The sequence below is a fragment of the Equus przewalskii genome, chromosome 27 (genome assembly GCF_037783145.1).
Source record: "Equus przewalskii isolate Varuska chromosome 27, EquPr2, whole genome shotgun sequence".
NCBI classification, from domain to species: domain Eukaryota; kingdom Metazoa; phylum Chordata; class Mammalia; order Perissodactyla; family Equidae; genus Equus; species Equus przewalskii.
In genome coordinates, this window is record NC_091857.1 from 11,284,998 (window position 1) to 11,309,833 (window position 24,836).

General features: G+C 37.4%; 1 long non-coding RNA gene across 1 annotated transcript; it reads right to left on the reverse strand.

Moving 5' to 3' along the window:
- Positions 1-1,013: 1,013 nt before the first annotated feature.
- Positions 1,014-23,748, reverse strand: LOC139079828 (uncharacterized). Its single transcript, XR_011533770.1, has 4 exons — positions 23,536-23,748; positions 8,525-8,660; positions 4,797-4,907; positions 1,014-4,524 (listed from the first exon to the last, which is right to left on the reverse strand). It is a non-coding gene; the product is annotated as an uncharacterized lncRNA (long non-coding RNA).
- Positions 23,749-24,836: the final 1,088 nt, after the last annotated feature.

Below are 24,836 nucleotides of genomic sequence, written 5' to 3' on the forward strand. Positions count from 1 at the left end.
TATTACAATAAATCTGAAAGGTGGATAATATAATTCTAATTTTCCAAAACAGAAAATGAAAATGAGGCCTAGAAAGCTTAATCAATTTGCCTATAGATATACAAATAATAAGTGGCAGGGCTGGGGTTCAAACCAAGTTGATCTGGATTGGCAACTGAACTCCTGGCAATAAGTTACAGCTAATTCTTCAATCTTCTCAATGAATTTACTATACGGTGGGAAAGGCAGGCGTATAAGCACCTAACTTTAAACACAAATTACAACTAAATAAGTACTAAAATAGTTGCAATGAATAGGCTGTTATATTTTAGGAAAAGAACAATTATTTCTGAATAGAAGGAATAAGAGAGGCTGTGATGTTTGAGGTGGTCTGGAAGTTTTTCAATAGAGTGAGCAGAAGGGGAGAAATATTCAGGCTCAGGGACCAAGGTGATTAGACATGAGGTGAGACAGTTGTAGGATAGAGTATATGGAGTGATATGGAAAGAAATGAGGTCAGGATAGATGTTGAGGGTCAGAATATAGAACTTCAAAGCCATGGCAGAGATTTGTTTAGGCAGCAAAGAATTGTTGAATGGTAGATTAGAACAGATTGAGTTGGAGGCAAGGAGACCCCAGAGAGGAGTCTAAAAGATAGTAGTCAGTCATTGTGGAGACAAAACAGCAAGGATAAAGAGACATTGGTGCCTGAGAAATAAAGGAGATGAAGAAATAATTAAAAAACAATTTTTTTTATTTGTCACAGTGTTACCCTATATGCATTAACCTCTTGAGATATCTTTGGAGTCAGAAGTGTGATCAGAACATGGAAAGAGTGAACCATTTCAGGATAGCTCCAACTCAAGATGAAATACAAAGTAAACATGGGAGCAAAATAGAATTCAATAGTGCTGAGTGTACCACTGAAATTGTAATTTCCCTATATAATGGGACCAACCATGTGGGTATACGCTACTTACAAGCATCACTCACTGGTTAATAAAGAGAGGAACTGTAACATTATGCAAAAAGCATGGACTTAACTTCTATCTTTTATTAGTTGTGACTCTTAATTACATCTCTTTAATTGGGATATAACTGACATATAACATTATATTAGTTCCAGATGTACAACAAAATGATTTGATATTTGTATATATTGTGAAACGATCACCACAACAAGTCTAGTTAGCATCCATCACCATACATAGTTACAAATTTTTTTTCTTGTGATGAGAACTTTTAAGATCTTTTCTCTTAACAACTTTCAAATGTACAATACAGTATTATTAACAGTAGTTCCCATGCAGTACATTACGTCCCCAGGACTTATTTATTTTATGACTGGAAGTTTGTACCTTTTCATCATTTTCACCCATTTCACCCACCCCCTACACCCTTCCTCTGGCAACCACCAATCTGTTCTCTGTATCCAAGAGTTCAGGGGATTTTTTCAGACTCCATGTATAAGTGAGCCCATATAGTATTTGTCTTTTTCTGTCTGACTTATTCACTCAGCAGGATGCCTTCAAGGTCCATCAATGTTGTCACAAATGGCAAGATTTCCTTCTTTTTAACAGCTGAATAATACATTTATATACTACATTCTTCTTTATCCATTCATCTATCAATGGACATTTAGGTTGCTTCCATGTCTCGGCTACTGTAAACAATGGCTATTGTAAATAATCAGTTGTAATATTTTCACTTTCATTTATGATTTTATTGGCTCCTGTTTTTTCTTGGTGAGTCTAGCTAAAGATGTGTCAATTTTGCTTATCTTTTCAAAAAACCAGCTATTAGTTTTATCTTTTCTGTTTTGTTTTTAGTCTCTATTTCACTTGTTTCTACTCTGATCTTTGTTTCCTTTGTTCTTCTAACGTTGGGCTTATTTTATTCTATTTTCTGGTTCCTTGAGGTGTACAATGAGGTTGAGAACTTTCTTGTTTCTTGATGTAAGCATTTATTTCTATGAACATCTCTCTTTTGCTGTATCCCGTAAACTTTGGTATGTTATGTTTCCATTTTCATTTTTTCTCAAGATACTTTTTGATTTCTCTTTTGATTTCTCCTTTTATGCATTAGTTGCTCAGTAGCATGTTGCTTGATCTCCACGTACTTGTTAATTTTCCATTTTTCTTCTTGCAATTGATTTCTAATTTCATACCATTGTGGTCAGAAAAGACGCTTGGTATGATTTCAGTCTTCTTAAGTTTATTAAGATTTGTTTTGGCCTAACATCTGATCTATCCTGGAGAATGTTCTATGTGTGCTTGAGAAGTATGTGTATCCTGTTGCTTTTGGATGAACACTAAGTACGTTTCTTGATTTATAGCCTTGATTTACTTAAAATTACTTTAATTTGAAAAGTGAAAAATACAATCTACCTAATAGGGTTTTTTGTTTTTTGTACTCAAATGAGAAGATACAAAACACTAATCACAGTAATACTATACCTTCTGGATGAAAATGGATCTGAAGCAGTGTGACAAACCTTTGAAGTGCTTTCAATGGAGGAAACAACGATGCCAGTGTCAATGGGTTCTGGAATGACTATCCTCCAGGCCAATTCAAAATCAGATGAGTGTTCATGGGACTTGCCTTGTATAAGTGACAATTTTGATGTGGGGTTGGGAAAAAGATGAAACAATATTCACGTCAAAGTTTTTGTTTGCTTAGTTCTCTTGACCTTGCTTTGGCACTACCACATGGTAGGGAGCCAGTTATATCTCTTCAGGCCAAAATTTGACAGGAAAATATCAGGCTTTCTATACATATGAAGGTTATTTAGCTATAAAGAAGCTAAAGCAAGATGAACTTTAAGCCCTCACAGATTTTCTCACACTGTAATGTTCCAAGAGAATAATTTGTGGTGGTCCAACTAGGGAGATATAAGAAGGTGACTTTTTCTCTCCCTCATTGATTTGCATCCCATATGAGCTTTAAGTAAGTCCCATCTTCCTAGGACATATCTCTCAAAATAATATGAGGGCCTTTGGGTTCCAGGGGATGAAGGCAATAAAGATATTTTGGATGAGTTTCCAGGAATGTTCCTATATTTATTGAACTTAAGCATTTGCACTTAAGTTATGAAAGTCTTGGTTTTATGGCTGCAGACAAGAAACTGAGCCATTGTGAGAAGGAAGCCTGCTGGAAGGGCATGCAAAAAAGGAGTGTGGTCTAGTAAGAACAGAAAAGCAGCAACCATATGTGTGCAGTATTGCTCTTCCTAAGCCTGCAGGTTAGCCAATGTTCTCAGTACGCCTAAGGAGCAATTATAATCAGAAAGCATAATTGCTTTTATATATCTCCTTAGAGTTTACAAAGTATAGCCTCTTAAATTGTCGTATTATATGTGATGTTCTAGAGATTTCTGTGTTTTTCTTTACAATCTCACTTGACCTCTACATCAAGGCCATGAGGCAGGAGGCCAGTGATTGTTATCTCCATTTGACAAAGACGGAAACTGAGGCTCAATTATTAGTGACTTATTTAAGGTCACTATGTGTTGGCAACAAAAGCAAAACAAGAACAAATTTCTAGATTTCTGGACTTGTAATCACTTATACAGAAAATATTTTTTGAAGAAGCAGAAAGGCAGTGCCTGACCTCAAATCTTAGACCACACAAAAATTGCTCTGAGAAGCATTTCCTTCTGGCAGCCAAACCTGAGCTGAGCTCCAGGAGGAAAAGCAGGAGGACAAACAGGCTTCTTTCTTTCCTCCTGTGAATATGCTTCATGTGCTCCTAAATGCCACCTGGAATGATTTTTCTTCATGAGAAAAAACTAAGAGGTCTTAAATACAAATTTCATCAGAAACCTAAAGCAAAAATATTGTTGTACTACTCTGATTGCTCAGATGAAATCAATACATCTTTTAACATTCAAGGAAGGAAGAGACGTCTACTTGGAAAAACTGAGGCTGTTTGGAAAAGTACAGGAAAAGCCAAAAAGAATGAACAGTAGCTATTATTGAATCCAGAAGTTATAAGCTGGAGAAGGCGGGGAGAGGGAGGAATGGAAGGCAATTGGAAGTTCCCAGAGGAAATCAAATCCTTGTTCCCTTAGCTGGCATTGGATTTTTGCCCTTGCTATATTTTACCTCCCTGGAGGGTGTCGCTGACCTAATGTCCAAGACCTTTCAACCAACGAAACAGTGGTAAAACAATTTCCGTTTCTATTCAGAAGGAAGCAATAATCACTAGGCTCCTGGCCCAGGGTGTTCACCACCAGAAAGAAGTTCCACTCCATTTCTGTACACGTGGAGGAGGGGTGAGGGAATGCGCCACACTGTGACATGCTGATACCTCACTCCTGAGAGCACTAGCCTTCAGGCCAGTCTCCCCTATTCTCTGAAAATGAGTCCATCCATCCCAATGAGAAGTGGAGCTATCAAAAACCAAATTCCAACTTTTCTTGCCCACACTTCTTTCTTATTTCTTGTAGAGAAAATGTCTAATCTCTGGAACCAGTACTATATAGCATTTCTGGAACATCCAGCAGCCACGAAGGGCACTGCTGCTACAAAGAGCTTGATGTTTATTCTGTAAGAGAGAGAGAAACACCTTCAGGCTTACCCCCAGGCAATTAAGATAAAGCTGCTGGCATAAAGAGTCAAAGGATATAGAACTTCCTGAATCAAATCTCTGCAGTTTGTAGCTATTTACAGACAAAAAAACTTGACATGCCTTAGTGGTTCCTGAGGGCATTATAACCCAATATAATAATGTTAGTAAGTTTTACCCTGAGTCATCTAGAAAAATAAATTATTTGATATAACATTTAAGGAGGTAAGAATAAGCATAAGGTAACTTACTTAAAAATCCCCCAAGTTTTCAGTCAAATCAACTGGCACACATTTGTTGAAGACACTGTAGACTAACGGAAATAAAATGGAATTTTTCTCTTGCCTCCATGTGCTGTTATTCTAGGAAGAAAGACAGGTATACATGAGTAAATTTAGTAGAATGTAAAATGTGCTACGATTAACATTTAAGCCGTCTTATGACAGTATAGAAGAGATGAGTTCTGCATAGTGACGTCTGTGACTGGTTTGTTGGGCAGTGAGATTTAGTCTGAATTGTGAGTCTATTACACCACTTCAGATGAAGGAGAAAACTTGAGTCAAGACCAATAGGAAGAACATACTGGCTAAAAATCGGGAATGGCAAAAACCACCCATGAGAGTGTAAGTAGAGGGTTGAAATATAGGTTGGGGGTCATATAATGGGGAGCTTTAAATGCTGGGCTAAGTAACTTATTATTTATTCCAAGCAATAGGACGTGAATGTTTTACAGCAGGGGAATGGCCATAACTCTAGCAGTGGTGTGCAGTATTGATTGAAGAGGAGGATCAGTTCAGGTGACCATTGCAGTATGCAGACGAGAAGTTAAGAGGGTCAGCACTAAGCTAGCAGTGGGAATGGAAAGAAAGAGGTCCATGCAGGTGATATTTTGGATATGATGCAAATTTTATAGGTACTCAGAATCCTTCATAGACCAAAGAGGTACAGGTATGTTCATTACAATACTTTTACGGTGATTTGATACACAGAACAAATTATGCTAGGAAGGAAACTTCATTCAAACGAAGACAAATAGTATAAGAACTTACCATTAAAATAAGCAATTTAAAAAACTGTATCAAATTGCCTGTGCATGTAGGTAGGTATAACAGGATGTATGTAAATTGGAAAAAAATATGAAATTAGTTAATTACACATTATGATGCTTTGGGTAAGTTTTCAAGCTCTGAGTCTCAGCATTCACAAATTCAAGAGTATTGGGCAAAATAATTTCAAGCAGTGTAATTCAATATATCCTTTGCATATATGAAATGATTTTTTATTAAACAGAATACTCTAAATTAAAATACTTTTCTAAAAAGTGCAGAATTAAAATACATTCAATAGAATAACTGCCCCTAATGATGACGATGTTTTGCAACATGTACATTTAATATTTAAACTCTCCCGTGTCTATAGCTCAGAAGCACAAATATTTCCACGTTTCTAAAGGGATGATGAAACTGATCTAAGAGTTTTTATATTTCAACTTTACAGCCAATTTTATGGTTAGATATATTTTATGAAAAGCATTGCCCTTTGGATCAATACTGTGTTTACAGCACTAATCTAATAAATAATGAAAATAACCATTAAACAAGGCAACCATATTAAGCAATTTATAAATAACCGTTTTAAAGCTGTGCTGAGTAATTGATTATGACATAAACCATTTTTGTCTAAAAAATACTCTGTCCCCTAAAAAAGATTGCAGGTCTTATAAAACAAAAAATGTGTGTTGGTCAAAATACTTACTACACAAGAAGTTTGCAGAAATTTAAGATGCAAGTGATTAGGTTATCAAGGCTTTATTGACTTTCTCTGGTATATGACCTCTTTGAGGCTTGTGTATCATCAGGCCTTTTAGAAAAATCTAATTTAATAAAAATGAAGCAAATGATTAGAAAATTTATGTACTTTTGGAAATTTTCTGATTTTCTTTTCTTTTCTTTTTTTTGAGGAAGACTGGCCCTGAGCTAACATCTGTGCCCATCTTCTCTACTTTATATGTGGGACGCCTTCCACAGCATGGCTTGACAAGCAGTGCATAGGTCCACACCTGGGATCCAAATCGGTGAACCCCAGGCTGCTGAAGCAGGACATGTGAACTTAATCACTGGGCCACCTGGCGGTCCCTGATGCTTAGATCTAAAATAAGTAACCACAAGAACTTAGGTACGAAAAAATGGTTCTGACTCATAGGAAAAGCCCAGCATCATATTTGTCTTTATAAGATTACTACATTAAATTAAATATCACAGCCAAATTTAAAAATGCATTAGGTAGAATGAATCATGGAAGACAAAAATGTCCATATATATTTTTTAATTTCTCACAAATTATTATTTTTCCCCACCCTCCTGGTTCCTTCGAGGATGCTGTTCATTTCTCCACTGGTTTCAAAATTAAAAATAATCTATTCTATACAATTGGTATACACAGTCTTCCAAACAGTCCCCAGAATGGGACAAATTCAGGCATTTTTATTGTATACATAATACTAAATATCTGGAAACATCTGAGCAACCGATCAAATATTTCTCTTTCCATTCAGGTGCATGGGATATAGTAATCCTCATTTAAAATTGTGTTTAAAATTCACTAGTATCTGTATTCTTGATTGAGTATAAGCATCGAGTTTCTAGAGAAAACTGGCGGTAGAAATATAACTTGATTCCAGGTGTTTATTTCTTCTCTCACACACTCTTAAAACCTGTGACTTTCCCCCTCTTAGATTTGGCTCTTAGAGCTACCATTGCCTTGGGCCTGGGAGGTGGAGTTGTCAAAACAGACAAGAGAACAAAGGTGGCAAATTTACTCTTTAAGCTCAAATGACCTGGGTCAGCAAGGACCAGCGTGTCTCACTCCCCTTCCCATATTATATAAAATACCTTCTATTCGGAGAAGGAAAGAAGAAGAAAAATATTCTATGGAGTTAGGGACAGACAGCCTACATCTTCTCTTCAACAGCTACCTTCACCCACAGGTTAAGTCTGAAAGGGAGGATGAAATTACGTAATATGCTTTTTAAATCTGGAGATCTGAAACTTAAAAGAATCTGTGTCCCATTTCCTAGTTGGAGACTAAGGAAATCACAAGCTTCAGAGGAAATTCCCATATGTTTTCATGGTGTCTTAGCCACAGAATGCAATGGGTGTTGCTATGGTCTGAATGTTTGTGTCCCCCCAAAATTTACATGTTGAAATCTAACCCCAAGATTATGGTGTTATGAGTGAAGTCTTTGGAAAGTGACTAAGTAATGAGGGCAGAGCCCTCATGAATGGGAAGTGCCCTCATAGAAGTGGCCTGCGAAAGCTCCCTAGCCCCTTCCACCATGTGAGGACACAGTGGACTTGTCAGGAATCTGCAACCGGAAAAGGACCTTCACCAGAACACAGAACACAACCAAACAGGCACCCTGATCTTGGACTTTCAGTCTCTAGAACTGGAAGAAATAAATATCTGTTGTTTATAAGCCATCCAGTTTCTGGTACCGTGTTATAGCAACCTGAACGGACTAAAACAGGTATCATGGCCTATCTAGGCACGAGAGAGTCAAAGACAATCCCCCCAAGTTTCTCTTTGTCCAGAGTGACATGGAAAGTCACTGCAAAGTTCCTAGGTGCAAGTCTCACCAGGCTCACTCTTAGCCAATTGCCAAGAAGGATTGGGACATGACTAAATACGAAATGGGACAAGTTACATCTAGAGCAAGGGCCAGCATTAGATCCATTAAACATTATTTCATGACTTAGAGGTAGATAACCCTCCCTTAACTATGACTCAGTACTATTTGCATAAACCTTTTTACTCCCCTACTCAGAGTTGAATAGTTTAACATCAACCCTGGGGAAAGTCTTGAAAAAGTTCAAGTTTTATAGCCAAGATAACTTAGATAACTCTGAAATTTTCTGAATTTCCCTGCTAGTAGCTGGATAAAGCGTTAGACAGAATGAAGCTTAAGTTAGATATTAAATACCTTCATAGGGGCTGGCCCCGTGGCCGAGTTCGAGCGCTCCGCTGCAGACAGCCCAGTGTTTCGTTGGTTCGAATCCTGGGCGCGGACATGGCACTGCTCATCAAACCACACTGAGGCAGCATCCCACATGCCACAACTAGAAGGACCCACAACAAAGAATATAATACAACTATGCACCGGGGGGCTTTGGGGAGAAAAAGGAAAAAAAAAAACCTTCATAGAATAAATGAAAACATTTATAAATTCTCATATCTGTTATTCTTACCATGGATTTCATATCTTCCATAAAAGAAAAAATATTAAACAGTGGACATGTTCAATATTAGATAAAATTTTTATCTTTGTATCATTAGATGCACAAGATTGTGTTTGAAAAAAACAATTAGGTGTTATTAAATTTTGGGTACAAATGTTGGTTATTCTATAGAGTATTTGTAAATTTGGCTCATTGATTAACTCATTGTTAAATTGTGTGGATTTTTGAAGAAGAACTTGTTCAAATCACAGATCCAAAATTTATTGTTTTATGTATGGGTTTTACCTAGAACAGGTTACCATATTTCTCTGAACCTATGGAAAAAGGTTCATTTATCATCAACATTTACTTTAACATCAACATTTACTTTAGATGGTTGCTGTAAAACTAAATAATATGTACATAAGAGTACTTAATAACTGCTCAGTTTTTATTCCTTCTTATAACCTGGACTTTAAGGCATAGAACATGAAGAATGGTACTTTGCAGATGGTTGGTATTTGATAAACATTGTTGAATAATTGGAGCAGTGTAACTCTTCCTAGTATAGTGTAGCTGGGGTGCCTTCTTCTGTCCAGTCTCTCCAATTCTTTCAACTTCTGCTCCTCAGTAATCAACTCTTAGACTTTTGCTTAATTGATCATGCCATTGTAGACTTTTCTCTTCAAAGTTTTGTTAAATATGCTGATCAATTCCTACCCTACTGAAGACTTCTTGAAACAAAATTAAAATATTAAAGTGGTGTATCAATCCACCCAATCCATTTCATGCCATCCTCTTTGACAATCCCATCCTCTAGTCTCTCTTCTACTTTCATATGTTCTATTACCGAAGAGTCTATCTATTTATTGTGTGTACAGAAATAATAGAGCATAGTACAAAGAAAAATAAAGTAGCTTATGTCATGTAAAACATTTTAGATATATGGCAAAATTTTTTGTCTCATCTAAAATTGACAAAAAGCCAAAAGTACGTCATGTTTAACTTTGGATAACAAATAAGATTACTTCATTGCTAATGAGGCTAATAAGTAAAGTCTACTTATATAAATAATGTTCCAGAAATTGAGTTAGAAAGGAGTTATGGCATAATGAGGGTGTGGTGCTGTTTTCTGTCTCAAAATCGTTCCAAAGCTAAAGTTCTGTGCAAAACCAAAAGCAAGACTCAACAAATAATTAACAAAAGCATTATTCATTGATTTAAGACAACAAATACGATTACTCATGTGATTCTACTGTACCTTTACAGTCTCAGAGCATAATGCAATGGCACCTGCTTGAACTGTGACCTCAGTGCCAGCAAGGCCCCTTCAGCCCTTCGTTTCTGTCAGGAGTTTCAACATGCAGTGCCTCACCACTTATTTGAGAACAGAGAGCAAACACTTTTAACACACTTATCCTTTTTTCACATGAATTAAGAACAAGTCACAGCACTTCTCCAGAACATGAAGTACTTATAAAAATAACCAGCTGCACAAGCAGAGCTTCTGTTTTCTGAAAATAGATATATTTGTAAGTTGCATAGTTATAATGCAATTATGGAAAGGAATGACAAAATAGAAATGATAATAAACTTCATTATTTATAATGCCCAAGAAAATCTTCGTTGTGTAGCTTAAATTTTGTCTTTTCCAGGGGATAAAACAAATAAAAATCTTTGGACAATCTATGAATATCACAGAGGTTTTGTTTTTTGAATGCTTATTATCCTTCAAACATGAAAACTCCCTCTTTCAGATCCTTTCAATATGTTTTTCTCTAATAAACCACAAGAACCCTTTATTATCCTCTAGTCTTCAAAAAGTACCTCAGGAGAGTGTTTTGGAGGAAATTGGGTACACAATCATAAAAACAATCCTATCAGAACACGAATATTTTAAAAAAACATTCTCATGTAGTTCTCTCTGAAAGCACTTCCCATCTGGCATGTTTGAGGGCTGTTAGGGATGATTGCCTTTGCTGTTTGCTATCTATGGATTTAGACTTTAAACCATTTTGCAATCCACCCAAAATTCCATGTAGTGCTATGTGTGTATTGTTGGGTGTTGGGGGAAGCGAGGGTGGGTTGTAAGGGAGAGATGCCCTAGTGAGCATGTGTTGTGGGTATTTTGTCTTTTTATGATTCACTCTCATAGGAGTTCTGTCTGAATGGATTAGGGAGCTGTCAGTTCCACCCTTCTTGGACAGCCCTGCAAGCCGCCCATTTAGCTGCTCAGGATACAGTCTTCCAAAGCTTCTAAAAGGACTTCAGGAACATTTTGCTGTTGTTTATTAATTTTCCTACTAAGGAAAATTAAAGTCAAATGGGATGATCCTGTCCTGATTCAATGGCAGTTCTTAGGATAAAGTAGGCTCTGTTAGCATCAAATTTTGGATAGTAAGATCTCCATGCTCTTTTTGACAATAACTAATTAAAGACAGGCTGGTGTTCTCCTTGCTGACCACATCTATTGCCCACTATGGTGAGGAATTAAATTTCCACTCTGTGTTTTCAGTATTAAAAGGATACTCTAGCTTTAGGGTCTGCTAAGTAAGTGAAATCCTGCTCACGACACACACCCTTGAAAGCCACAGAGTAGACTTAACCCTTTATCCAGGATGAAACAGTCTTTTAAGAATTTCCTAATGATTTTCTTGGATTTTTAGAAGAGAAAATCAGACAGGAGGAAAGGAGAAATTATACTGGTTCAGGGAGAGAATGGCAAATAAGAAAGCTTAAAGATATGTGAAGCTGCATATGGTTATTGTTCTAAACTTGGCAGAACAGTTTATAGGTGTTAAGGGGAATATCAGAACTCATTACGTCTGACACAGACAGGAGCGACTCAGTTTTTCTTTGAAATTTTATGTGTTTTTGTGTGTTTAATTTTGTGAAAAACTTAGTTCCCTTAATACTAGGAAAAGGTGACACATTTCAATATGTTGATCATCAGCAACTCAAGGAGTGCGTATTTTGTGTTATCAACATCACATCCACAGAGCCTACCATGATGCTTTATGAATAGTGACGATTTATTAAATGTTTGGACATTTAAACATAAAAGGCTACATGTGTCCATTTTTTAAAGACTTAAAATGGTAATTCTAATTTTTAAAATTGTATTTGACACTTGTATTTTCCAGAATCCATGATGGCACTTGAGATACATGTTTTTCTTATGACCTCCAAATTCAATCTCCTACGAACTAGAGTGAGTATATTTCCTGTAGATGTTCCTTGTTAATATATAAATATTTAACTATATATTTTTTTACTTCAGTGCTCTCAACGTTGGCAGAGAGCAAATCTGCTAAATTTCAAAGTATGGTGCTAGGGACATATTTATTCTAGAAGCTAGAAGCTGAGCCTAGGAATATAACAGCCTAGAGGCATTTTCTATCTTTGGTATGCATATATTTGGACACCTCACCAACCTCACCGGCCTTATCTACTGCACATATCCACACAAATTCCAGCTTGAGGACATTGCACTTAAATACATATAGAGTATCTGAGGAAAATATTATCAAACCCTGGGGTTTGAATTCCTACAACTTACTGATAGTGTCTGTAGTTTGGCTCTCAGCGGAAGCATTTTCTAGCTTCCAGGTACATTGGTTGTTGGTTGAGAGCCTTGTTTCTCTACTGGGGGTTTGAACATAAGCCAAAAAGCTGGAAGTCTTATCTCTGCAAGTTCTCTTCTTTTAGAAATGTTTCTTTTATGTAACAGTTATTTGCTGATCTAGGAGATGTTAGATGCCAATGGATATAGAAGCCAAGAGTAAGGGCAAACAACTTGCTGTAAATGAAGATATCCCCACTAAAATAGAAATGGACTTGAAGACAGCTTGAAAACCGTACATTAGAACAGATAAGTACCTCAAGGAATACTGGTTTAATCTCTGGCCTCACCCCAAGTACCAGACTAGCGGAGAGTGTCTAAGTTCTGCTCAACATATTCATTTGGCTCTCCCAAAGGACCTTCAAAATCAGCATGGCCAACGCTGTACTTAGCACCTTCCCCTCCAATTTTTTCTCCTCCTGCATTTTCATTTCAGTTGATGATATATTATCTATTGCTATGTCATAAATTATCCCCATAATCAGTGGCTGAAAGTAACAATAAACATTTGTTTCTCTCAACTTCTTGGATTCAGAAATATGGAAACAGCTTGGCTGAGGGATTCTGGCTCAGGGTCTCTCATTAGATTGTAGTCAAGATGTTGATCAGGATTACAGTCACCTGAAGGCTTCAATGATGGTGTTGGATCTGGTTCCAAGGTGGCTCACTCACATTGCTGGCAAACTGGTGGTGGCTGTTTGGGAGAGGCCTCAGTTCCCCTTCGCATAGAATTGTCCTCGGGCTGCTTGAGTATTCTTATGACACAGTGGCTGGCTTCTTCCAGAGCAAAAGGAGAGTCAGGAGGAAGCTATGTTCTTTATGACCTTGCCTGGGAAGCCACATAACTTCCGTCACATTCTATTCATTAGAAAAGAGTCCCTAGGTCTGGCATACGTTCGGGAGAAGGGTAATTAGGCTGTATGTTTTGAAAGGAGTAGCATCAAAACTTTGCAGACATATTTCAAAATCAGGACAGATGAGTTTCAGCCAATCTTGCTAATTTTACTTACTAAAGAGCTTCTATAGATCCCCTTCTATTTGTACCTTCTCTTTGTCCTACATCAGGTCCTCAAGATATCTCACTTCTTGACTGATCTCTCATCTGCTATCTTCCCTTTCTTAAACATTTCCATAATGCAGCCAGAGCAATCTTGCTGAAATCTGATCATGTCACTCTGCTCCTTAAAACTCATAATTTTTTCTCCATGATAGACTAAAAGACAAGCAGCTTAACCTAACATAGACAATTCTTCATGTCTCCTACCTATGATTCTAGACTCAAAACTCTTCCTTTCTTTGCTTTGTTTTTATTTATTTATTTTGAGGAAGATTAGCCCTGAGCTAACGTCTGCTGCCAATCCTCCTCTTTTTGCTGAGCTAACATCCATGCCCATCTTCCACTACTTTATGTGTGGGACACCTGCCAAAGCATGGCTTGCCAAGCGGTTCCATGTCCACACCCAGGATCTGAACCAGTGAACCCTGGGCAGCCGAAGCAGAATGTGCGAACTTAACTGCTGCGCCACCAGGCCAGCCCCATGCTTCAAGTTTTATATTTTATTATATTTAACTTTTGTGATTCCTTGAATATGTAGTGGTACTTTGGATACCATTCTCTCTATACCAGAGGTCAGAGAGCTTTCTGTGAAACCCAGATAGTAACCATCTTTGGCTTAGTGGGCCATACAGTATATTGTGAGTACTAAATTCTGTGGTAATAATGGGGCATAACTATGTTTAAATGAAACTTTATTTACAAAATTAGGTAGTAGCCCAGATGTGGCCCATAGGCCCTAGTTTGCTGAACTCCACACTATACTATTCTCTTGAATAACATGCCCACCTTTCTTTGTCTAGATAACATTTATGATTGATCCTATAAGAGTCACTTCAGGTATTGTCTCCTCTCTGAATTCTTCCAAATGTTTCTAGGTTAGAATCGGGCCTTTGTTCTGTGATTCCATGGCAGCCTATGGGTACTATTATGACTTTATCACACGAACCTGAAATTTCCAACTTTCTGAAAACTTTCCTCATTAAACTGGCAGGTCTCTTTCAGTTTTGAACTCCAATTGCCAAGCATAGTTCTTGGCTAGTGTGTTGCACTGAATTGAACCAATTAAGGACTAATGCACAGAAGACTCCTAGGAAAATATGGTAATAGAAAGGGATTATGTGATAGAACAACTCTTGTATTTTATTTTTTATCTAATATGATCTTCTGTTTTTATTTTTTGTCAAATATGGGCTGTTGATATTCCATTTTGTTTTATACAAACAAAATCAATGAGGTCTGAGGACAGATCCAGAGTTGAATGTATGAAATATTTCTTACTTCTGAGTTTCCATTATAAAGGGACATCCCTTCAGGGATGTCTCAACAGGGTCTGCTCATTAACATTGCATATAGAATTGGTATATGTGTATCTGCACACACGCTCGTACCCAAATGGAGATTTTCATTCAGTAGGCCTGCAATTGTGCAGAGGATTCTGATTCCAGAGGAAGCACAGATAATTGTGTCATACAGTAAGTTTTGAGGATCGCTGAGCTGTGGTTCATATCTAGCTGTATAAATCTGATATGGCAAAACTTAAAATCATATTTCAGATATGAGGAGGGAATTAAAAATAAGGATGCATAGGAAGAACTAGAATACCCAAGAGTGACTTTGGGGTACATTATGCTAAATGATTGTATATCCTTAAGCAACTTGCTTGAGTGAACTCACCCTGTATTTTCTCATCTTTAAAATGAGATGGTTGGATGATATAACTCTTCCTACCTTTACTGTATTAGTTCTTAACTGGTGTGCTTTTACAGGTATGTTGCTAAATTTTTTATCAGTATGTGTTTTCCAGTTATCTAGTGTTGCATAATTAACTACCCCAAAACTTAGTGGCTTAAAACAATGACAATGTATCCTTTGCTCACTAATGTGCCCTTTGGTCAGGGGGACAGCTTTGCTCTGCTCCACCATGTATCCACTGGGAGAGCTCAAAGACTGGAGTCAGTGATCATCAGAAGGCTCACTCACTGCTCTAATAGTTCATGTTTTCAGTTAACTGGGTCAATTCAAGCAGCTTAGGCTGTGGCCAGACACTTACACGTGGTCTTTTCATGTGGCTGCTTGACTTCCTCACAGCATGGCTGCTGAGTTCCAAGGTCAAGCATTCCAAAAGAGAAGGAGCCAGGTGGAAGCTCTTTTGCCATTTGTGACCTAGTTTCAGATGATATGCAGCATCATTTCCACTGTGTTCTATTCATCAAAACAGCCTAAAAGAACTTCCCAATTTCAAGGATATATGCTCAACCTCTTGATAAAGGAGTGACAAGTTTCTGGAAGACTACACAGGACGTTTTAAAATACAACCGACTACAGTATAAAGTCATTTTTACTATAGTTGAGCGTAATGTTACAGTCAGATTTCAGAGAGAGTACGGAGAGCTCAGTGGGTTTTTTACAAAGCAGTTAGGACACAATTTGCTCAAATTCAGAAGTAAGCATAGTGTAACTCTAGTAAATCACAAAGAAAAACCTTATGTTTGATATAATAGGTAAGAGTTTGCCCTTTGACTATATAAAAGAACATGGCTAGGGCCATAATAGTCGTACTCCAAGAGTGATATCAGTGACATATTGCAGAAGAAAGTGGAAGAGTTCTTGGCAGAGACTCCTAGCCCCAGTTCCAATATCCATTTTCTAATCTGGGATTAGAGGATCCCAGACTTTTAGTGGCACTTATGACTGAGTGGAATAAAGACTCTATTTACAAGCCTTCCTTAGAGCTAGGTGAGGCGATATGAGAATGTGCTGGTTAAAAGTGCCATGTGCGAGATCTGGGAAGTGTTTATAAAGGGAGAGGGACACACCTCTCTTGTGCCGTCTACATCTTTCTGATGACTGGAATGTTACACCTACCTCCTGAACAGTCATGTTGGAACACGAAGCAAAACACTATGGGTGGATCTCTGATAATTGTCAAGTCACTGTTCCAACAACAGACTATGCTCTTTCCCCCAGACTTTGTTTACAAGAGTAAAATATAAGATTGTATCTTAGTAAGTCACTATTTCAGATTCGTTCTCATTCAATTGAACCTAATCTTATGTGTAATGATGACTCCATTATAATTATTGCCGATTTTTTGGTATAATCTTACATACCATTGACATTGCTAGTATTTGTTAAATCTCTCAGAGGCTTAAAATCTATGCTATCTAATCACGTGTCTCCTTCTACTCCATTCCAGGTCTTTGGTCGACACATACTCCAAAACTGAACATAGTTTATAGGTTTTTGTTAGATTGCTTAGTTGTTCACACGTAATTTCAGTTTTCCCATGTGTAAAACAGTCTATTTTATAATATTTTGGGGAAAATCACATGAGATAATGTGAAAAACACCTTGCACAATTGCCCTGAAATAAGAAATAACTTATGTGTGTGCATGTGTGTGCGTGTGTAGTGGTGGTGGTAGTTGTGGTGATTTATAGCTATTAGTCAGTAATAATTTGTTTCTGAGTTGATCACGTGGAGATTGTAAACCTTGGAGAACCACACAGTCTCATACAAGGAGAAATGATGTCTTTGGTCATGAGCGTATGTCTGTTTCCTTTATCACTTTTCACCTTTTTGCAGGTAAGAGTATGCTCTCGCTGGGGGAACAGGCACCTATCTCTGGGTGACTCATGCCATGGCGCTGAGCATCTCTTGCTTATGGCCACAGTGATTGGTCCAGAAATAGGCACATGCACATGAATATAGTGGTCCAATCAAAACAGTAACCTGGGACTTGCAGGGGAGGGGAGGCATGGAGAAAATCACTGTTATCATGTGCAAATAATAAGCTTTCAGAAGACACAATCTACCTCATGTAGGAAAAGCTCATCAGCAGCAAGTGAGAATAGAACTACGTGTAGAGAAAAATCAAAGGTGTGAGAATGTGAGAGACATTCTTGCTATTTATCAGGTCAATGATTCCAGATAATTTTTTATATTAGTTTCACTCCTGACTTTCCCAAATACATAAGCCAAAAATATTTTCTTATTTTGCTTAAACTGCTTGTATTGAGTTTCTGACTTTTGAAATTGAATGAGTCCTGGCTATGTCAATGAGGAATTAGTCCAGATTAACAGATTTATTGGGAAATGTTGGGTGAAACTCATATTTGAAGAGCAAAATGGGTTGAAATATTGTGCTCATATTGTGTGTGCATGTGTATGGGGGTGCGTGTGTGTGAGGGTAGATCATACAAACAGCATGAGCACACCTAGTAAAAACAATGTTATCGTTTCCAATTTTAATCTTTAGATTTTACATATTTCCTAATATCTGCTTATTTGCCCAGCTGAAATCTCAACATGTAAGCTGTGCGTTTTAATTACAACCTATTTCTCCAAAAGCCTGATTCGTTATAAACAGCAGTCCGCGAGGCTATTAAGTGCTAGTTATGTACCCTGTGGATTCGAGAAGCTGCACATATTTTTCTGCAAGCCTCATGCAACAAGCATGTAGCTGAGCTTTGAAGATCAAAGTGAGTCTTATCTTTTGATTTTAATCCTTTATATTTTTCCATAAAGCATAATTTTAAGAATTAAGAAACTATTTTAATTTTGAAACTGTAAAATACTTTTAAAGCTGTTTCATATGAATCAAAGTCAGCCCTTTTCTTACTGAGTTGGATATTAATGAAGGAGGACAGACATGGCTTTTGCAAAAACAGTCTGTTTTAGATAAGAAGAGAGCCAATATTAACTTCAAAGACTTTGTATAAGAATTGCATGAATAAACCTCCAAGTGTCAGAATATTTGTCAATATTTTTTAGTGTAGCTAAGCATTCTTTGAAGGGGAAAGAATCTTGCATGCATATGCTACTGTTCTTTCAGAGACCCTCACACGCGTGTGTGTATGTATATCCATCCATACATATACTGTACGTATGTGTGTGTGTATGCCTACGTATTTATATATATGTGAAACATATACTGGTTTCCCTTAATACATTTAATTATAGTTCTGTAAAACAAGTGAAAATATTTCCTATGTTCCTAAAATAAGTAAATCATCACCTTAACCTAAACCTAGATTGACCACTGATATGTGATACTCCTAAAATGATCAGTCTAGGCTAGAGAGTTAACCGATCTCGATACAGCCTAGTCAGATCAGCCATGTAAAACCTAAATGTCCATAGATTGTTATCACGTAACCATTTTGCTCACTTGTCCCACATGAGGCTCGACTGTGAAATCTCATGATTCTCATTCATTTTCTCTTCTTCCCTTCCTCTTCTTTTCTGGTTCTCTTCTCCCTTCCCTACCTCCCTGTCTGTTCTCTTAAATTCTGTATATTTTCCTTGCCTGGCTCACCACTCTTTTCCTTTTCTGTAGATACTGAATGTACTACTAATCATTTGAGTGAGTTCTTAACTTTTCGTGAAGGCTGTAGCTGATTATGGTGCAGAACTCTCTGCAGGAAAGCTTTGCTGCTGCTCCCAGAGTTGATTTCCCATTTTCCTTCTCTCCACATTCCCATTCCCAGGGACTTCGCTTTCAACTCTGTTCCACAACAGATGCTTATTTGGACCCCCTGGAGAGATCAAGAGCCAGGAGTAGAAATAATAGCTCCTCCTTACAAAAACACAAGGTAAACTGTAATAAAGTGTAGGGGGCTATTTAGCAAAATCCTGAATTGATTCTATGCTTTAATGGCTATGTGAAAAGCAAATGGTTTCTGTCTTGATTAAGGCTATAAATGTATGGAAGTGTATACAAGCCAGGGTTCCTGGTTTGAAATGCAGAACATATGTCATTGCAACATGTGTTTGATATAAATAGAAGTACCAAAAAGTGCATTTTAGGAAGTTCTTAATTGTTTTTCCCTCACTGTGATCATTAAGAGTTTAATTTTTAGTAAGAAATGTGGGTAAGCAGGTGGAACTTCAATGTAGCTCATTTGAAAGGGAATCCAATTGCTGTGCTAAATTCAAACATCATTAAAATGGAAACGTGTCACTATGCAGTACAAAGCCAACCACCACCTCACAGTTAAAGAAATCAGCGTTTGGTATCTACTGTATTTTGAGCATTCCAAGCTTCTGGAAGCTATGAAAATAGAGCATTTTGAGATTCTGTAATAGGGGATGTGTCATCTCTGCTTGAAAAACATTGAAAATAGTAGTATTGATTTAGAAGGTCAGTGGATTTTCTATCATTTCTTTTTTACAAGAAAAATATAAATATTATTATTCCTTAGATTTTTAAAAGTTGGTGTAAGTATTTTGAGGAGATACTTCTCAGAACATAAATGAGAAGTTTTGTGGGAGACATTGAAATTCTCATTTCAAATGGCAAATCTCTACTTTTGGAGTCCTAAGCTTTCAGAAGGGATCAGGAGCTAAATTAGCAAAAGAAAAAAATACAGGTTTGACATATGGAATTTCGGAGAGATAAGTAGAAGGTAAAGAGAGGAATACAGAGGTAAAACTAGAATAAAGCAAACCCAGAAGCAAAATATGAAGATGAAACTTCAAGTAATTTGAGATAAAAGCAAAATCTAGGTAATATTGCCAACCGATTTCATACGATCGCTAGTCCCCTGAAATATTCATTAAAACTATCTTATGGTAAAATATATTGAGAATCACTGTAATTTTGTCCATTTATTGAAGATTGACAGTGTAAAAGAGCATATTACAGATTTGGGGAATTTTAGGAAAGTTTAACTCAATGTTCCTAGTGATCTTTGAATGTTATCGAGAAATTCACTCAAATTCACTTAAAGGAAAAAGAGGCCTTTGGAACAAGACTACCAGTATTGTAATAGGATAGGAAGTATGCTCAGGCCTCACAGAGATTCATGTGTGGGGATTTTAGTACCCGACTTGCAGCTTTTGGAGTGACAACCTGATGAGCTCAGTTTGGAAGAGGCATCCATTTCTTCTTCAGTCAGCTACAGCTGAATTCACACTCCCCGATGCTGCATCTTCATAAAAAAGAAATCTCAAAGATAGGGTAAGTCCCTCATATTTTCATTACGTTCCTACTACTATGCTCCAATATCTCTCATCTTAAAAAAAATTCCTTTACTTCACATCACCTCTGATTACTGCATTTCTTTTTGCAACCTTCAAAATAAAACTCCTTAAATGAGATTTTTACCCTTATTGCCCCACTTTATAACCAACAATTTATTTTTCACATCCTTCAAAACTGGCTCCCCTCCCTAAAACTCCACAGAAGCATGTAGGTAAGCAATGGTCTTCATGTCTTATCTTCATCATAATCAATCTCTCAGCAGCGTTTGCTACCACTGATCATTCCCTCCCTGCTATTTGCTTTTATGCCGCTGTGGTCTCCTCTTTCTGTCCAGCTCACTTCATGCCTACCTCTTCTTTGATGGCTCTTTATTTTGTATTCTATCTTTAAATGCTGAAAGGCCAATGTCATTTCTCTTTAAACTCTTCCTCTGTGATCTCATTCATTCACATTACCTTAAATCTTTATATTTGTTGATGACTCTCAAACCTCTCTGTCACTCTTACCTCTCTTTAGAGCTATAGATGTCGTGTTACTTGACATCTCCAATAAATATCTATTTGACATTTTCCATTTAGGATGTTCACCATGGAGCTCTTGGTTTTACTGCCTTATCCTGGTGTCAGCAAACAGTAGTGGCATCCACACAGTAGCTGAAGCCGAACACCTAGAAGTCATCCTGGATTCCCCATCTCCCACACCCAGAGTTCATTAACATCTATTTCCAAAGAAGTATCAAAACTATGGACTTCTCTCTACCCATTCAGGAGAATGCATGATTGATTTATTGATCTCACCCTCTTTAGTCTGAGAGTAATCATGCTGCTTTTCTCTTTTGATTCTAGTTGAATCGTTTTAAAGAGCAGTTGGTTTCTTTGCTGCTCTGACTTATTCAAGTCTAACAATAACAACCAACACATTTAGATACTGTTATCCTTAGCTACCAAATCCTGCAGCATACAGTTTGTTCGTCTATTAGACTGTTGATAAGAGGTTAACTACTCTTTTGCTGTTTTGCTAGTTTACGTAAACTACCAACTTCTCCTTCTGGGGAAAGTGCTTATTTTTAGGGTTCCAACAAATACCTGGGACTCAAGTATACCTAAAATGCAGTAGCACCCTTCCCCATTGTCTGTGAAGGGAGTCGTCTCTTCCACTTCCCACCCATACTCCACCAGCTCTTCGCGTTCTGCTCCTTTTTCTCTGATCTGTGGTGTTTTCTTTCTACTCCTCTTTTTACACTTAGGGAAACTTTTGATCTTTAATTTTGCTCCCTTTTGCTTATGTAAAATTACTTTTATAGTGTAAAGTATAAGCCCCAGGGCCACTACATTTCTACTCAGAGGTCTTGACCATAGAGACAGATTCCCTAAAATTAGTATTCGTAAATTTATGAGCAAAAGAACAACTCACAACAATCCATTAAGAAAGTTATCTCAGTTTAAAGCTGTCAGCGCTTAAATAAAAACTATTTGCATGTGCCCATAGACTTGAGAACACGTACATTGTTCTCAGTGTACACTCTGAAGTACAGCAAGTGGGAGCAGAGGGAGAAGAGAAAGGGAAAGGAAGAGTGTTTGAGCCAGCAGACTACGGGAGTAGGGAGACAGTCTCTTAACCATAGGTGGTGTGTGAGTTCCAACCTCACATGGGCTCTTTGTGGCCTTTTACAAGAAGGTTTTTTTTATAAGCAGAGTAGAATTAAGTGGGCATATATGATGTTAGCCAGAGAAACAAATGACTTTTAAAAATCACTTGAATATACCAAGTAAAAACTGTGGCTCAGAAGTTGTGTTTACTTTCAAGAATAATAATTGAAAAGACAAGTCAAGCAAGACGGAGGAAAGGTTTACTATCTACTGCAGACCATATGTCACATGGCTGAACTCTATGGAGCTAAAAACATTATGTGCTCAGTGGAAATTTACAGTTTACATCTCATTGCTTCAAAAAAAACCCGTAAAATCCCATGGGAAAATACTTGAGTTCAGAGTAGGTAGTGACAACTTTTCAACTAAAACCTTGAGATGTCTTTAGACTCATCTGAACGTGTAAGGACTTTCAGAAAAGGAATAATCATTGATTGGAATGCTGAAAAACTTCAGAGGATTCATAAGATAGCTCAGTGTTCTGCAGCAGAGTTTTCCACTAAATCTTTCTGATGACCTTAATGGTATTTATCACTAATCTCAGAATCAATGGCTGTTTCATAAATATGATTAACTAATGAAGGACCAGCATGATTGTATATCAGTTCTTTTAGATAGGTTTTTATCCATCTGACAAATTGGTCTTGAGACTGGTCCAGAAAAATACTACGGTTACCCAGTAATAATCACATTTTTGCCAGGCCTGACATTCAACAACGTCTTCAAAACCATTACAGCTGTATATTGATTTTATTTTTAGGTGGCCTCTTAGAATATCTGCTAAGTTCTCACTGGAATGAATATCACCTTTATTTCCTGAAGAAGAAGAGGAAACAATAAAAACTTAGATTTTAAATTTGCATCTTTGCCTAAGAAAACTGTTACAAACCCCCAGCTTTATGCAATTGAGGCCAATATAAAAAATTCATGAGTACTAGAATTGAGATTTTTCTCATGGTTGCAAAAGTTTTTGGAAGGCTATATCAGCATATAAAAGTGAGATGGATAGGTGAGATAAGCATACATATTATTTTTAAAAGATAAGGAAATCACTTGCTTCAATTTTTGAGATTTTTTTCGATGTAACATGTTCAAAATGTTTCCAGGGCTCTCTCTACTTCTATTCATCATTGACTAAACTGAAACAATTGCAGCAATACAGAGAGTTTTCTGGTGGGAATTAGGATATTGTGTAGGGTCGAGGAGGGCAGTTTCTTAACCTGGTAACTCACGCCATTTTTCATTTCTACACAAGTTGGTCCTCATGGGATATAGGTATCGCATTTGGGGGTTTGAAAATCTCTTTTAAGCAACATATCATTATTTTCATATTTATTCAAGAGTAGGGAGAACCACACAATGTCTTTACCCTTTGCAGGAAGACTCTAGAGCTCTAAGACAAGTCAACCTCATTCATCTATCTCTGTGATTGTTACCGAACCTGAAGTGAGTTTGCTTACTTACCCATTGCGCAGCAAGCCAATCTCTGACACCGTGTGTGGTGGAAGAAAGTAGGACTTTTATTTTTCGCACAGCGCTGAGCAAGGAGAGAGGGCAGCTAACGCTCAAATGCCAAACTCCCCAAAAAGCTAAAAGGAAGGGGTTTTATTTGCAGTTTTAGGTAGGGGAGGGGGAGCATATGGCCTTGCTGGTCGGAGCTTTCCCAGCAGCCTGTCTTTGGCCTTGAGACACTTGCAGAGAGGAGGGAGCTCATGACCTTGCTGGTCAGCACTTTGCCACCAGCTCGTATCTCTTTGTGGGGAGGAGACGGTCCAGGTGCTTGTCCTTGATGGTGTCTGTCTCCATGGAGGATAGTGGATTCTGGAGCCAGGAAGCCAGAGAGTAAGCAGGGAATGAGCGTTTTAGTTTTAACCCCATATATGCTGGGTTTAATGTGGGGAAACTGATACCAGGGTTGGCATCATGATCTTTACTTACAGGGTAAGTATGAGTAAATTTTATCTCAGGTAATTTGTGATCCCTGAAAAAAGGAAGCAGAGAGCACGAGGATCACTTCAGTTAAAATACGTCATGTTTGCATACTGTAATGTTTTTACAAGATTACTAGATTTTTTAATCAACATTACATTGTGGGAATGACCTTGTGGATATGTAGTCTATAAAATGGATGGTACAACGCACTAATCCATAAAGCTACACACTATAGAAAAACTGAGATATTGTCTTAAATTCAACTTTATCATTCATTTGTTATCACCTAAACGGATTTTGGTATAATTTAAGTGCGACTGTTATAAAAAATACAGTAAAAAATTTTAAGAGGTTACTAAGTATTTTGACATTGTAGAGTCATAAGAAAAGTAATTGCTTTTTTGTACATTAGGTATTCAGACATGGAGAAGTTCCAAGTCCCATTCTTGACTCCATTTTTACAAAAATACGGCCTTGGGAGAGGGCCAAACATTTTTGGTGTGGCTAAGCCTCCTCTATTCATGACGGACAATTGGTATGCAAGTACATTCCCAATGAGACAAGAACACAGCACAGGACTGTTTCATTTGATGTGGTCGTCTTCTACCTCACAAGCCTGGCTATTAAGGGGATTCGAGAGCTATTGAAAATAACAATAGTGAGTAGAAAGGAATGGCTTGTTGCCAAATCATGGGCAGCTATTAATGAATACTTATTGAGATCAGTTCTCTCAGGGCCTTCTGCCTACAAAAAGAACTTTTGTGTCATATCTTGTCTTTTAACTAAGGGAGGAAAATTTACAATGTCATTTCCAAAAGTAGTTCAGCTCCATG